The sequence below is a fragment of the Arachis ipaensis genome, chromosome B3 (assembly GCF_059453495.1).
Source record: "Arachis ipaensis isolate K30076 ecotype BB chromosome B3, ASM5945349v1, whole genome shotgun sequence".
NCBI lineage: Eukaryota > Viridiplantae > Streptophyta > Magnoliopsida > Fabales > Fabaceae > Arachis > Arachis ipaensis.
This window is the reverse complement of record NC_142438.1, coordinates 121,133,960-121,147,104: the sequence shown is the minus strand read 5'-3', so window position 1 is coordinate 121,147,104 and position 13,145 is coordinate 121,133,960. Positions and strand designations below refer to the sequence as shown.

At 37.6% G+C, this 13,145-nt stretch overlaps 1 long non-coding RNA gene across 1 annotated transcript; it reads right to left on the bottom strand.

The window, feature by feature from the left end:
• Positions 1-7,910: 7,910 nt before the first annotated feature.
• LOC148572275 (uncharacterized) lies at positions 7,911-8,729 on the bottom strand. The gene is made up of 3 exons (XR_015907268.1): positions 8,366-8,729; positions 8,193-8,258; positions 7,911-8,050 (listed from the first exon to the last, which is right to left on the bottom strand). It is a non-coding gene; the product is annotated as an uncharacterized LOC148572275 (long non-coding RNA).
• Positions 8,730-13,145: the final 4,416 nt, after the last annotated feature.

Below are 13,145 nucleotides of genomic sequence, written 5' to 3'. Positions count from 1 at the left end.
GTCATTGGACCACTCTGCTGGTGGATCTCTTCATCTGAAGAAAATGCCTGCAGAAGCCCAGGAACTCATTGAGATGGTTGCAAATAACCAGTTCATGTATACTTCTGAAAGAAATCCTGTGAATAATGGGATGACTCAAAAGAAAGGAGTTCTTGAGATTGATACTCAGAATAAAATATTAACTCAGCAAGTCAACATGATTTCTCAGAATCTGACTGGAATGCAAGCTACATCCGGCAGTGCTAAAGAAGCCTCATCTGAAGGAGAAGCTTATGACCCTGAGAATCCTGCAATAGAAGAGATGAATTACATGGGAGAATCCTATGAAAATACCTATAATCCTTCATGGAGAAATCATCCTAATTTCTCATGGAAGGATCAACAGAAGCCTCAACAAGGCTTCAATAATAATAATAGTGGGAGAAATAGATTTGGCAAAAGCAAGCCTTTTCCATCATCTTCTGAGCAACAGACTGAGAATTCTAAGCAGAGCCTCTCTGACTTAGCAACCATAATCTCTGATCTATCTAAGATCACTCTCAATTTCATGACTGAAACAAGGTCCTCCATCAGAAATTTGGAGGCACAAGTGGGTCAGATGAGTAAAAAAGTTACTGAAATCCCTCCCAGTACTCTCCTAAGCAATACAGAAGAGAATCCAAAGAGAGAATGCAAGGCCATCAATATATCCAAAGTGGCTGAACCTATAGAGGAGGAAGAGGCAGTGATTTCCAGTGAGGAAGACCTTAATGGACGTCCACTGACCACTAAGGAGTTCCCTAATGAGGAACCAAAGGAATCTGAGGCTCATACAGAGATCATAGAGATTCCACTGAACTTACTGTTGCCATTCATGAGCTCTGATGAGTATTCTTCCTCTGAAGAGGATGAAGATATTGTTGAAGAGCAAGTTGCTCGGTATCTAGGAGCAATCATGAAGCTGAATGCCAAGTTATTTGGTAATGAGACTTGGGAGGATGAACCTCCATTGCTCATCAATGAACTGAATGCCTTAGTTCAGCAGAAATTACCTCAGAAGAAATCGGATCCCGGAAGGTTCTTAATACCTTGTACCATAAGCACCATGACCTTTGAGAAGGTTCTGTGTGACCTGGGGTCAGGAATAGACTTCATGTCACTCTCTGTAATGGAGAAACTAGGGATCTTTGAGGTACAAGTTGCAAGAATCTCACTAGAGATGGCAGACAAATCAATGAAACAGGCTTATAGACTTGTAGAGGATGTCTTAGTGAAGGTTACAGGCCTGTACATCCCTGCTGACTTCATAATCCTAGACACTGGGAAGGATGAGGATGAATCCATTATCCTTGGAAGACCCTTCCTAGCCACAACAAGGGCTGTGATTGATGTGGACAGAGGAGAGTTAGTCCTTCAATTGAATAAGGACTACCTTGTGTTTAAGGCTCAAGAATCTTCTTCTGTAACCATGGAGAGGAAGCATGAAAAGCTTCTCTCAATACAGAGTCAAACAGAGCCCCCACACTCAACTTCTAAGTTTGGTGTTGGGAGGCCACCATTAAGCTCTGAGTCTCTGTGAAGCTCTCTAAGAGCTCACTATCAAGCTATTGACATTAAAGAAGCGCTTATTGAGAGGCAATTCAATGTTATTTAATTATATTTATTTTTTTATAGACATTTGTTTTCCATTGCCATGTTATGTTTTCTTTAGGTTGATGATCATATTGAATCATAAAAATAGCTGCAGAATTAAAGCGAAATAAAAAATAGCATAAAAAATAGCACACCCTGGAGGACAGGCTTACTGGCGTTTAAACGTCAGTAAGGATAGCAGAATGGGCGTTTAACGCCCATGCAGGCAGCATTCTGGGCGTTCAGCAAAACACCCAATAAAGAAGAATTCCTGGCGTTTAACGCCAGCCAGGGTATCTGGCTGGGCGTTAAACGCCCAAAGAGGCAGTCAAGTGGACGTTAAACACCAGAATGGATAGCATTCTGGGCGTTTAACGCCAGGATGACACAAGGGAGGTAATTTTGTTTCCAATTCGATTTTTTTTTTTAATTTTTCATGTTTTAATTCATAATTTTTTGCATCAAACATATTTTAAATGTTCATCTTTCAATTTTTATTTTCAAATATTAATAACCTTTCCAATTCTTTTTAATTCTTTTTTTTTTCAATTCTTTTCAACTCCTTCCAAAACGTTTTTAAAACTTACATATCTCTTCAAATTCTTTTTCAACTCTTTTTAATTTTTCTTGTATACAGTAATAAGTTTTCAAAATTAATTGCATCATTCTTCTTCTACTCCCTTCTATCTTATTTTGCTCGAGGATGAGCAAACCTTTTAAGTTTGGTGTGGAAAAAGCTCTGCTTTCTGTTTTTCCATAAACCATTAATGGCACCTAAGGCCAGAGAAACCTCTAGGAAGAGGAAAGGGAAGGCAGTTGCTTCCAACTCCGAGTCATGGGAGATGGAGAGATTCATCTCAAAAGCCCATCACTAAAAAGAGGATGGAGCAAACAAGAGAGCCCACTCATGGACCTCAACAAGAGCACTCCATTATCCTCCATGAAATCAGAGAGGACTAAAGAGCCATGAGAGAGGAGCAACAAAGGCAAGGAAGAGATATTGAGGAGCTCAAGCACTCCATAGGATCTTCAAGAGGAAGAACTAGCCGCCCTCACTAAGGTGGACCTATTCTTTAATCTCCTTGTTTATTTTCTTTTCTGTTTTTCGGTTTTTATGCTTTATGTTTTGTCTATGTTTTTGTCTTTATTACATGATCATTAGTGTCTAGTGTCTATGTCTTAAAGTTATGAATGATTCCATGAATCTTTCACCTTTCTTAAATGAAAAATATTTTCTGAAAAAGAAAAAGAAGTACATGAATTTTGAATTCTATCTTGAAAATAGTTTAATTATTTTGATGTGGTGGCAATACTTTTTATTTTCTAAATGAGTGCTTGAACAGTGCATATTTTTTATATTGAAGTTTATGAATGTTAAAATTGTTGGCTCTTGAAAGAATAATGAAAAAAGAGAAATGTTATTGATAATCTGAAAAATCATAAAATTGATTCTTGAAGCAAGAAAAAACAGTGAAAACAAAAGCTTGCGGAAAAAAAAGAAAAAAAAAGGGTCGAAAAATAAAGAAAAAGAAAGAAAAAGAAAAAGCAAGCAGAAAAAAGCCAACAACCCTAAACTAAAAGGCAAGGGTAAAAAGGATCCAATGCTCTGAGCATTAATGGATAGGAGGGCCCAAAGGAATAAAATCCTGGCCTAAGCGGCTAAATCAAGCTGTCCCTAACCATGTGCTTGTGGCGTGAAAGTGTCAAGTGAAAAGCTTGAGACTGAACGGTTAAAGTCGTGGTCTAAAGAAAAAAGAGTGTGCTTAAGAGCTCTGGGCACCTCTAACTGGGGACTCTAGAAAGCTGAGTCAATCTGAAAAGGTTCACCCAGTTATGTGTCTGTGGCATTTATGTATCTGGTGATAATACTGGAAAACAAAATGCTTAGGGTCACGGCCAAGACTCATAAAGTAGCTGTGTTCAAGAATCAACATACTGAACTAGGAGAATCAATAACACTATCTGAATTCTGAGTTCTTATGGATGCCAATCATTCTGAACTTCAAAGAATAAAGAGAGATGCATAAACTGTTCAGAAGCAAAAAGCTACTACTAGTCCCGCTCATCTAATTGAAACTAATCTTCATTGATATTTTTGACATTTATTGTATTTTCTCTTTCTTTTATCCTATTTTGTTTTTAGTTTCTTGGGGACAAGCAACAATTTAAGTTTGGTGTTGTAATGAGCGGATAATTTATACCTTTTTTGGCATTATTTTTACATAGTTTTTAGTATGTTTTAATTACTTTTTATTATATTTTTATTAGTTTTTATGTAAAAATAACATTTATGGATTTTACTATGAGTGTGTATTTTTCTGTAATTTCAGGTATTTTCTGGCTGAAACTGAGGGACCTGAGCAAAAATCTGATTCAGAGGCTGAGAAAGGACTACAGATGCTGTTGGATTCTGACCCTCCTGCACGCAAAATGGATTTTTTGGAGCTACAGAAGCGCAATTGGCGCACTCTCAATTGCGTTGGAAAGTAGACATCTTGGGCTTTCCAGAAATGTATAATAGTTCATACTTTTCTCGAGATTTGATGGCCCAAACTGGCGTCTAAACGCCAGCCAGAGATCATTTTCTGGCGTAAAACGCCAGAACTGGAGTTAAACGCACAAACTGGCATCCAAGCTAGCGTTTAACTCTAGAAATGGCCTATGCACGTGTAAATCTCAATGCTCAGCCCAAGCACACACCAAGTGGTCCCCAGAAGTGAATTTCTGCACTATCTGCACTTAGTTACTTATTTTCTGTAATCCCTAGTAACTAGTTTTAGTATAAATAGCACTTTTACTATTGTATTCGCAGTTTTGGAACAGCTTATGCCATTTTTCATATTTGGAGGCTGGCCACATGGCCATGCCTAGACCTTTTTCTCTTATGTATTTTCTACGGTGGAGTTTCTACACCTCATAGATTAAGGTGCAGAGCTCTACTGTTCTTCATGAATTAATGCAAGTACTATTGTTTTTCTTTCAATTCACGCCTACTTTTTCTCCAAGAGATACTCTTGTACTTAATTCAGTTAAGTCAGAATGAAGGGGTGACCCGTGACAATCACCCATTATCTTTTTTACTCGCTTAGCCAAGTTTCGCGTGCCTGACAACCACAAGCGATCTACATGATGTTCAACGTAGTCATTGGACGACAGCCGGAGTATATTCTCTTGGGTCTCTAATCCAAGGACCGAGTCCGTGAGATTAGGATCTTCGTGGTATAGGCTAGAACCAATTAGCAGCATTCCTAAGATCCGGAAAGTCTAAACCTTGTCTGTGGTATTCCGAGTAGGATCTGGGAAAGGATGACTGTGACGAGCTTCAAACTCGGGAATGTTGGGCACAGTGACAGTGTGCAAAAGGATAGAGAGATTCTATTCCGATGCTAGTGAGAACCGACAGATGATTAGCCGTGCGGTAGCTGTACCAAGTATTTTTCATCCGAGACGAGAAATCCGACAGTTGATTAGCTGTGCAGAAACCATACCTGGTATTTTTCATCCAAGAGGATCATAAAGTTTGCCATGGAAGGTAGCACACATGATTGGAAGAAGACAATAGGAAAGCAGAAATTCAAAAGCAACAAAGCATCTCCAAACGCTTATCTGAAATTCCCACCAATGAATCACATAAGTATCTCTATTTTATTTTATATTTTATTTATCTTTTAATTATCAAAACCTCATAACAATTTGAATTCGCCTGACTAAGATTTACAAGATGACCATAGCTTGCTTCAAGCCGACAATCTCCGTGAGATCGATCCTTACTCATGTAAGGTATTACTTGGACAACCCAGTGCACTTGTTGGTTAATTGTGCGAAGTTGTGAAAAGTGTGATCACAATTTCATGTACCACTGCCCATTGTGTTGTTGGTGTTTGTGTGCTCCACAATTTTGAGCCTTGTGCCCCTGGGGACCAACATGGATTTCCGGGCAATATCCACAGACCCTCACAGGATACATCCTCATTAATCTCTTAGCACCTTTCCTCATTCGTTCCCATGCCTGGAGAGTTTCCTCGGCAAGGGCAACGATTTCTTCGTTGCTCGATGGAGCTATTACTCTGAATCAGCTATTTCAGCTAGTAGTGGTCTTAATGGTTCTGCTGGGGTTTCATTTGGCAGTTCACTTTCATCAGCATTAATATATTCCTTTCTCCCAATCCGAATTATGGGCTATCTTCTTCTTTTGGTGGGAAATTCTGGAATTTCAACACCAGCTTGAATACAAAGCTCAACCACTACTGGTATTCAAGGGATACAGAATCTCTCTTCATGAGGAATCCTCTTTCCTAGTCGATCTTTGAGGTGATAGGCTTCAATTGGTATTATCATGTCTTCAACATGTGCCTTCATCCATTCGTGGAGTCCCTTGCAAAGATTGGCTTGTGCACCTTTACACGATTTAAATGACTGTCCAATAGGTCCTACATGGATTTCGCTGCACCACCTGCATCAGTATACAAATTTTCAGATACCTACCACTATAGGACAATCAATCATTTTTTCATTACTTTTGCTGTGGCAGACATTAAATCACATTTATTTGTATAAATAATGGACAATAATGCACCACGTTTTAACAGAGAAAATAAACTTTACAGGAAGATCTGACATTTTTCTCATGTAAATCAGAACGAGTTAGCAACAAGACTAGTTTGTCAGCACAAATACCATATTGCAAGGTTAGCTAGTAACTAGAATTTTTCCTTACTATATCTTATGTGCTCACTTGAAAATGTACATGAATATATTATTTGTGCTCAATGTATAACAGAATTTAAATTTCAACTGAAAATTTTACAATGCTACCATAAGTTAACCTACCTACATCAGTGAATTACCTATCCTTGGCTCTGGCAGCATGCTTACCATAAAAGACTTTAAGCAGCAAACAAGTGGAAAAACTGACATTGTTTATATGGGTATCTTTGATTGAGGGGTTCAGTGAGGTAAATTTTACATGAAGTCTATAATATCGCTTTCATTAAGTTATAATAGTTAGAACAAACTATGGGTTGCAAATGTCTATCATTCAAATTTCCTCTGTTGAAAATGGAAGATATAAACTATTCACTTTTCAAAAAAATAGTATGTGGCATTGCCAGTATGACATTAGATTCAAATTTCACTAAAAGATAACACAATTAAAAAAGCTAAAATGTGGTGAAGATGAAAAGCTTTGTGACCTATGAAACACTTCAAAGAAATTGTAAAAGAAACCACTAAGCAAACAAAAATGTCACATGACCCCAAACAACAGCACCAGTTTGTATTACTATTATCGCATTTATCAATAACAAAGAAAACATATCAAATTGAGGTTATGATCATAGAAACTCCACATTAGCCGAATGTATGATAAGGTACCAAGGATAACTACCTGCAAGCATGCGCTGGCACTACTTTGAGCAACTTCTTCAGATTGTTAATTAAAGTGATCCTTGCATTATACACATTGTAAGCAGTTGGTATAAGGCTCTTCACAAGCAACCCATTATTTGGGGCCGAGAGTGGTTTTCTTGGCTGACCTTTCATCATCTTTAGCCTTTCCCTAGCTGCTCGTCGCAGCTCAACAATGGGCGTCGGAAAAGGTTTCTTTTCTTTTCTTGCATATTGCCGTGGAAAATCAGCATTTTGTGGCACTTCATCCCTGACTTTCAATTTACATCGAAAACATTTCTTCGCTTAAATTCTAGTCTCCACGGGAAGTCTAATCTTATCGCTATTGTACTGATAAACAAAAACAGGAACAAAAGAAAATTTTTGTAACATAATTGGCAGTAACCATTGCATTTGTCACAGTAGACAACCCAAATAAAAGCTAAGAACAATGTTCAATGAAGTAAATTACTTTAGCCAAAATGGGATATTGCCAGTTTGAAGACGAACCAGTTAAATATTAGATTATAGAAAACTATGCAAAGGAAACAAAAGGAAATTATCCACTTTTTGTTTAGAATCTCAACCAAGAAACGTAAATAAGGGTGACAATTTTGTTATTTTCAGTACACGAACCCGCAATTCAGCAAAAATGCTATTTGTATACGAAAATCAAGCAACAATATGTATAAATCGATGTGTTATTTAATTTATTTTCAATGTATATTTGTATTTTGTATTTCATACTAGTGACTTATTTCTATGTATACCTATTGTAATTCAGTCCAAATAATAACCAATAATAATCGACAACACAAACACTTGAATCAATAAACTCGGAGGTAATACAAAGAAAAATAACTCCAAGTCATACCTGGTAATAACCAAGGGAACTAAGATGCAATAATAGGTTGGGCTTCAACATAAAAACTTCTGTCGGGTGGGGAAAGCAATTCCAATAGGAAGGGACAGAGTCCTAATAGTCACATTCATCCTGAATTTGCTGCTTGGAAGAGCAGAGTACAGTCACCAATGACGAAGAAGACTACAGTCTCTGCAAAAGGATGAGACAGAAGGCAGCGACGAGATAAGTTAAGATTAACCAAGTGAACAAGTATAATTCATGATATCTAATTCTTTTAAACATATACAATAACAGCAGCATCAACACAATAACTGAACAAGTAAAATCTTACACGATTTTGGATTTCATATTTCTAGTTTTATATACTCTTCTGGTGGTACTGCCATTGACTTAGAAACTGCAAAAAACAATTATTAGTTTATATCCAAAAGCAATTCACAATTATTCACAATTCACAGTTCAAATTATCTTCTCAAAATTCAAATGATCTTCATAAAAAATTGCCTGAAGTCCTGAACAATGAAGCAGAGAACACGCTGATTCGCTGAAAGGAGGCCGACGACGCGGCAGGAACCGAGTACGGCAAGGCGGTAACCACCGAGGACGGCAAGCGGCGAGAACGGAGGACCACAGACTGACGGCGGGAACTAAAAGGAGGACGGCGATGGGGCCGTTCCTGACGGCGAGAACGCCCAAGAACGTGAGGCGGCGAGAACGACTGAACCATGAAGAGGGAGGGATGAACGCGAGGAACAGCGGCGACAGAAAGAACGCGACGAAGAGGGATGAACGTGAGGAAGAGTGGGCGACCTCCGGCGAGTAGTCTCCAGTGGTGGTCAAGGAAGAAGGAGTGGGCCAGCGGTGTCTCTTATCTCTGGGTGTGGGTGAATGGGAGGTGCTGGGAGGGGCTGGGTTCTCCGGTTCGTGCTACTGGGAGGGGCTGAACGCCGGTTTTGGGTGGCTGGTTTGGCGCTGCTGGGAGGCGTTGCTGGGAAGCGCTACTGGGAGTGGGAGGCGTTGGGTTCGCTGGTTTGCGCTACTGGGAGGGGCTGAATGTCACTGCTGGGTGGCTGGTCCGGCGCTGCTGGGAGGCGCTGATGGGAGGAGCTGGGAGGCGGTAGTTTGGCAGGACTGGGAGGGGCTGCGAGGTGTTGGGAGGCGAGGTTGGGAGGGGCTGCGAGGGGTTGTGGTAATGGGGTTCTTTGAGAGTGTGGCTGCGCTAGGTTAGGAGTTAGGAACGTAGCTGATTAGGTTATCTGATGGGGGTGGGGTGGGGATAATGGTCTAATAGTTATTTGGGGTTTTTTATTTGACCGGTTCAGTTTGGTTCGGTTCAGGTTTTAAGTGACAAAACCGAAAACCGAACCGAACCGCAAAAATAGCAAAACATAATTTTTTTTTTTTCTATTTTTTCGGTTTTCGGTTTGTTTGGTTTTTAATTTTTTCGATTCGGTTGGTCGGTTTTGTTCGGTCCGGATCGATTTTGAACACCCAGTGCCAAGATAATTCAAGTGTATTTTTGGTGGTTTATTCCTTAGATTACTACTTGCTTCATTAACCTTGGGGGAGAAAATTTTTTTATGGTTTGATTCAACTTATGAACCATCAGGGGAGATAGACCGGTATGAAATTATTGCTTTGGAGAGGGATTGAGAAATTTTTTAATTTGGAGAATCATTGGTAACAAAGTTGGAAAAAGGAAGCAAGATGGTTGCCAATTTACAAATTACAAAAAAGATTTGAGATAATTAATTATTCTGGAGAGCTTCATCAATGGAGCTGCCATGGAAATTTAGATGTTTGCTTTGTTTATTAATTTTAACATCAGCACCAAACCCGTTAGAAAATGTAGCTACCTCAACTCTACAAAATTTCGTCTTTTAGAGAAAATCCTATTACTATAATTAGATTTTGGATTTTGAGGGGAGCTATTAATAATTTGAAAATAATCAATTTGTTTAATATTTTATAAAATTTATGCAAATTAATTGATAAAAATCCATAACTTTTACTCTAATTTTGTAAATAGAAATTGGGTTGAATCAATTATACAACATAGATAAACTTTCAATGTAACAACTTAAGTTATGCATCATATTATTAAGTTTTATAAAAAAAAATAATTAGTTAAAGACACGTATTAAAATTATTAATTGAAGATATTTAATTAAAAATGTATAAAATTTAATTTTTAATATATTCATTAAAAAATATTTAAACTTTTTCACTAATGATGATTTCAACACTAGCTTTAACTAATCGCTTACAAAAATTGTACTAATTATTGGATTCTTGAGTATCTTAATTGAAAAGTTGACAAATCAAAAACTGAATATGTCAACATATGGGGTTTGATTCTTTATGTTATTTTCTTATTCTTAACAGTTTTTTTTATTGTTAATTAAAAATTTCAATTCTAAATTATTGCTTTTAACTTCTAATTATAGTTATACAAATTGAGTAAATCAGTAACTTGCTGCTTTTTTATTGGAGTAAAGATCTAACTCAGCTCTTGACCATTATTTTGATAAACAAAGTGTCCTTGAAGAAGAAAGAGAGTTCAAATCGGCTCTTGTCCTTGAGCTCCATGAGACGAAGTGACTTTTTCGTCATTTCTCGCGTTTACTACAAGAAAAATTTTAAGTACTGTTGATTTTACTGTCAAAAAAACAAATAAAATCCAATATTAATTAAGTTACTATCGGAAGGAATCAGACGGTATAAACCTTGCCGATAAATGATTACTGTCGAATTTTTTCATCAGACAGTAATTATTATCGGATTTTGCAACGGATTACCTACCTGAAAAATCATTTGGTTATCGTTGATTTTTCTGACGGTAATATTGGCGCTACAATATGTTGTTTTCCGCACTATTACCGTCGGATTATTTTCTCGGTAAGTCTGACGATAATGTCAATATTTTTAAAAAAATTGTGACGCAATTTTTTTAATTTTTATTTAAATTTATTTTTCACATAATTAATGGTCAACTTATAAATAATAAAAATCAATTATAAAATATTAAATATCAAATGTTCAAATAAATTGAAAGTCAAATAAATCAAATAAATAGAATGAAACAATAAAACGAAGCCCTAATCACTAAAGATCCAAGTAGTCGTCATCGTCGTTCCCATGGTCCTACTGAGGCAACGCAGAAGGCGGTGATGTCTGTGTGCCACCAGCAGCACTACTGCCACCAGCAGGATCGCTGCAACCAGAAGGACCGCTACCACCAACAGGGATGATGCCAGCGACGTGCATCTGAGCCTGGTACACCTCCATCTGAGCCTCCATCCGCTGAAGCCACTCCAACTACTCCCTCCACCCTAGCCTTAGGTCATCTGTGTCCGTCACACGTGTGAGGATCTCCTGATACCTCTCCCGATAATCGGTCAGCTCCTTAACTTGCTCGTAAAGCTTGTGGGTGAGCTTCTGCACCTGCAACCTCAAATCAATGCCTTTCTCGGAGTCGACGGCTCGACTGGTGGCATAGGCAGACGATGGCCTCAACATGGAAGTGGGGAAGCTGCTGGTGAAGAACAACTCCAACCCGTATACGCGGTTCTTGTATGGCGCTGAGGCGGTCTCACGCCAAACTGCATCGAGATCGACGACTGAAGCAACAAAGTCATCGGCATCCTCCCCACTTTGCTGAGATTGCTATGTCACGGCCTCTAGTCTATGCGTATAGGACTCCTGTGTCACACATGTTATTATGATTAGTATGACAACTATACAGTAAATCTATAATTTTATATCACAAGATCAAATGTTACTCACATAATGATCCTGAGACTGCTAATATGCAAATCTCTATTTATGCTCCTTCAAAGTGTAGGTGTACTTGAATGTCTCCGCCAATGTCGCATCGCGATACAACGACTTCAACTACACATGTTTCATTGAAACAATATGATTAGGATGCCTAGTAATGATATGTCAAAGAATATAACTAAGTTAATAACAAAATTAAAGAAGCTACATACTAGCCTGGCCTTAGTCTTCATGAAGGTCGTTGAGCCACCGGTATTCTTGGACGACCTAGCCGATGCCCTGTTAGCTTTGTTTTTGAGATGCCGATACCTGAACTCCTCATTAGTCTCCCAGTGAACTAATAGAACCTTTTTGATTTTCGAGCAGAGCCAGGTCGTGAGGTGGTCGCACCTCTCATGAACATCCTATAGCATCTATTGCACCGCCGACCCATTCAATAGTCGTATATCTTCCTAATGAGAGCCTCGTGCTCATCATCCCATATAAAGTTCAATTGCATAAAGAAACTTTAAAATTAGTTAATCAAAATAAAAGATATAAACTAGTAATAAACCCCTATTTTATGGTAATTTTTTGCTTGAAAAGAATAGATTTTATCAACTTATCTTACATTTAATTATTGAAACTACATGTTTTTGTGAATTTCTCCTAATTGTGCTTAATTGTGAAAAAATACTTTGTATGCTTTAAAATTGTCAAATTTAATTCACCTCCATTCCATTTGATGCCTTGATATGTTTGTTTGAGTGATTTAAGGTTTAGAATGAAAGAATGACTTGAAGAAATGGAGAAAAAGCATAAAAAAAAGTAGAGAAATCATGAATAAATGAAGTTTTGGAAATTTACCTAGTTGTGCGTACGCATGGCAGATGCGTACGCATCTCCTTGGATTTGTGCGTACGCATGACAGATGGGTACGCACAAGTAGCAGCACGTGATTGACTTAAGTAAACACGTGGGTTGTGATTTCAAGTTCATTTTGGGCCCAATCCAACTCATTTTTGAAGTATTTGAAGGCAAGACTCAAGGGGGATCAAGAAAGGAGTGTAGAAAATAGTTTTAGTATCATGTTTTAGGTCAATTCTAGAGAGAGAAGCTCTAACTTCTCTCTAGAATTTAGGGATTTTTTTAGGTTAAATTCTCCTTAGACTTATGTTTTAATCTTGTTCTAGTTTAGTTTTCTTTGCATTTTCTTGTTCTAGTATCTTAATTCCTTTAGTTTTACTTGTTAGTTTCTTTATTTTGTTAATTGTAATTTATGAACAATTATTAATTTCAATTTCTTTTTAATACAATTTGATGTTTTTATGTTTATTGTTGCTCATTTGAATTGTTATTATTACTTCCTTAAATTTTGTAGTTATAGATTTTATTGTTATTGTAATTTACCATGTTTTTATTTTATGCATTTCAAATATTTGCAAAATACTTTTTCTAGTTTAGAGTAGATTTTTGCATTCTTGGCTTGGAGTTGAAGACTTAGGTGACCTTGAGTCATTAATAT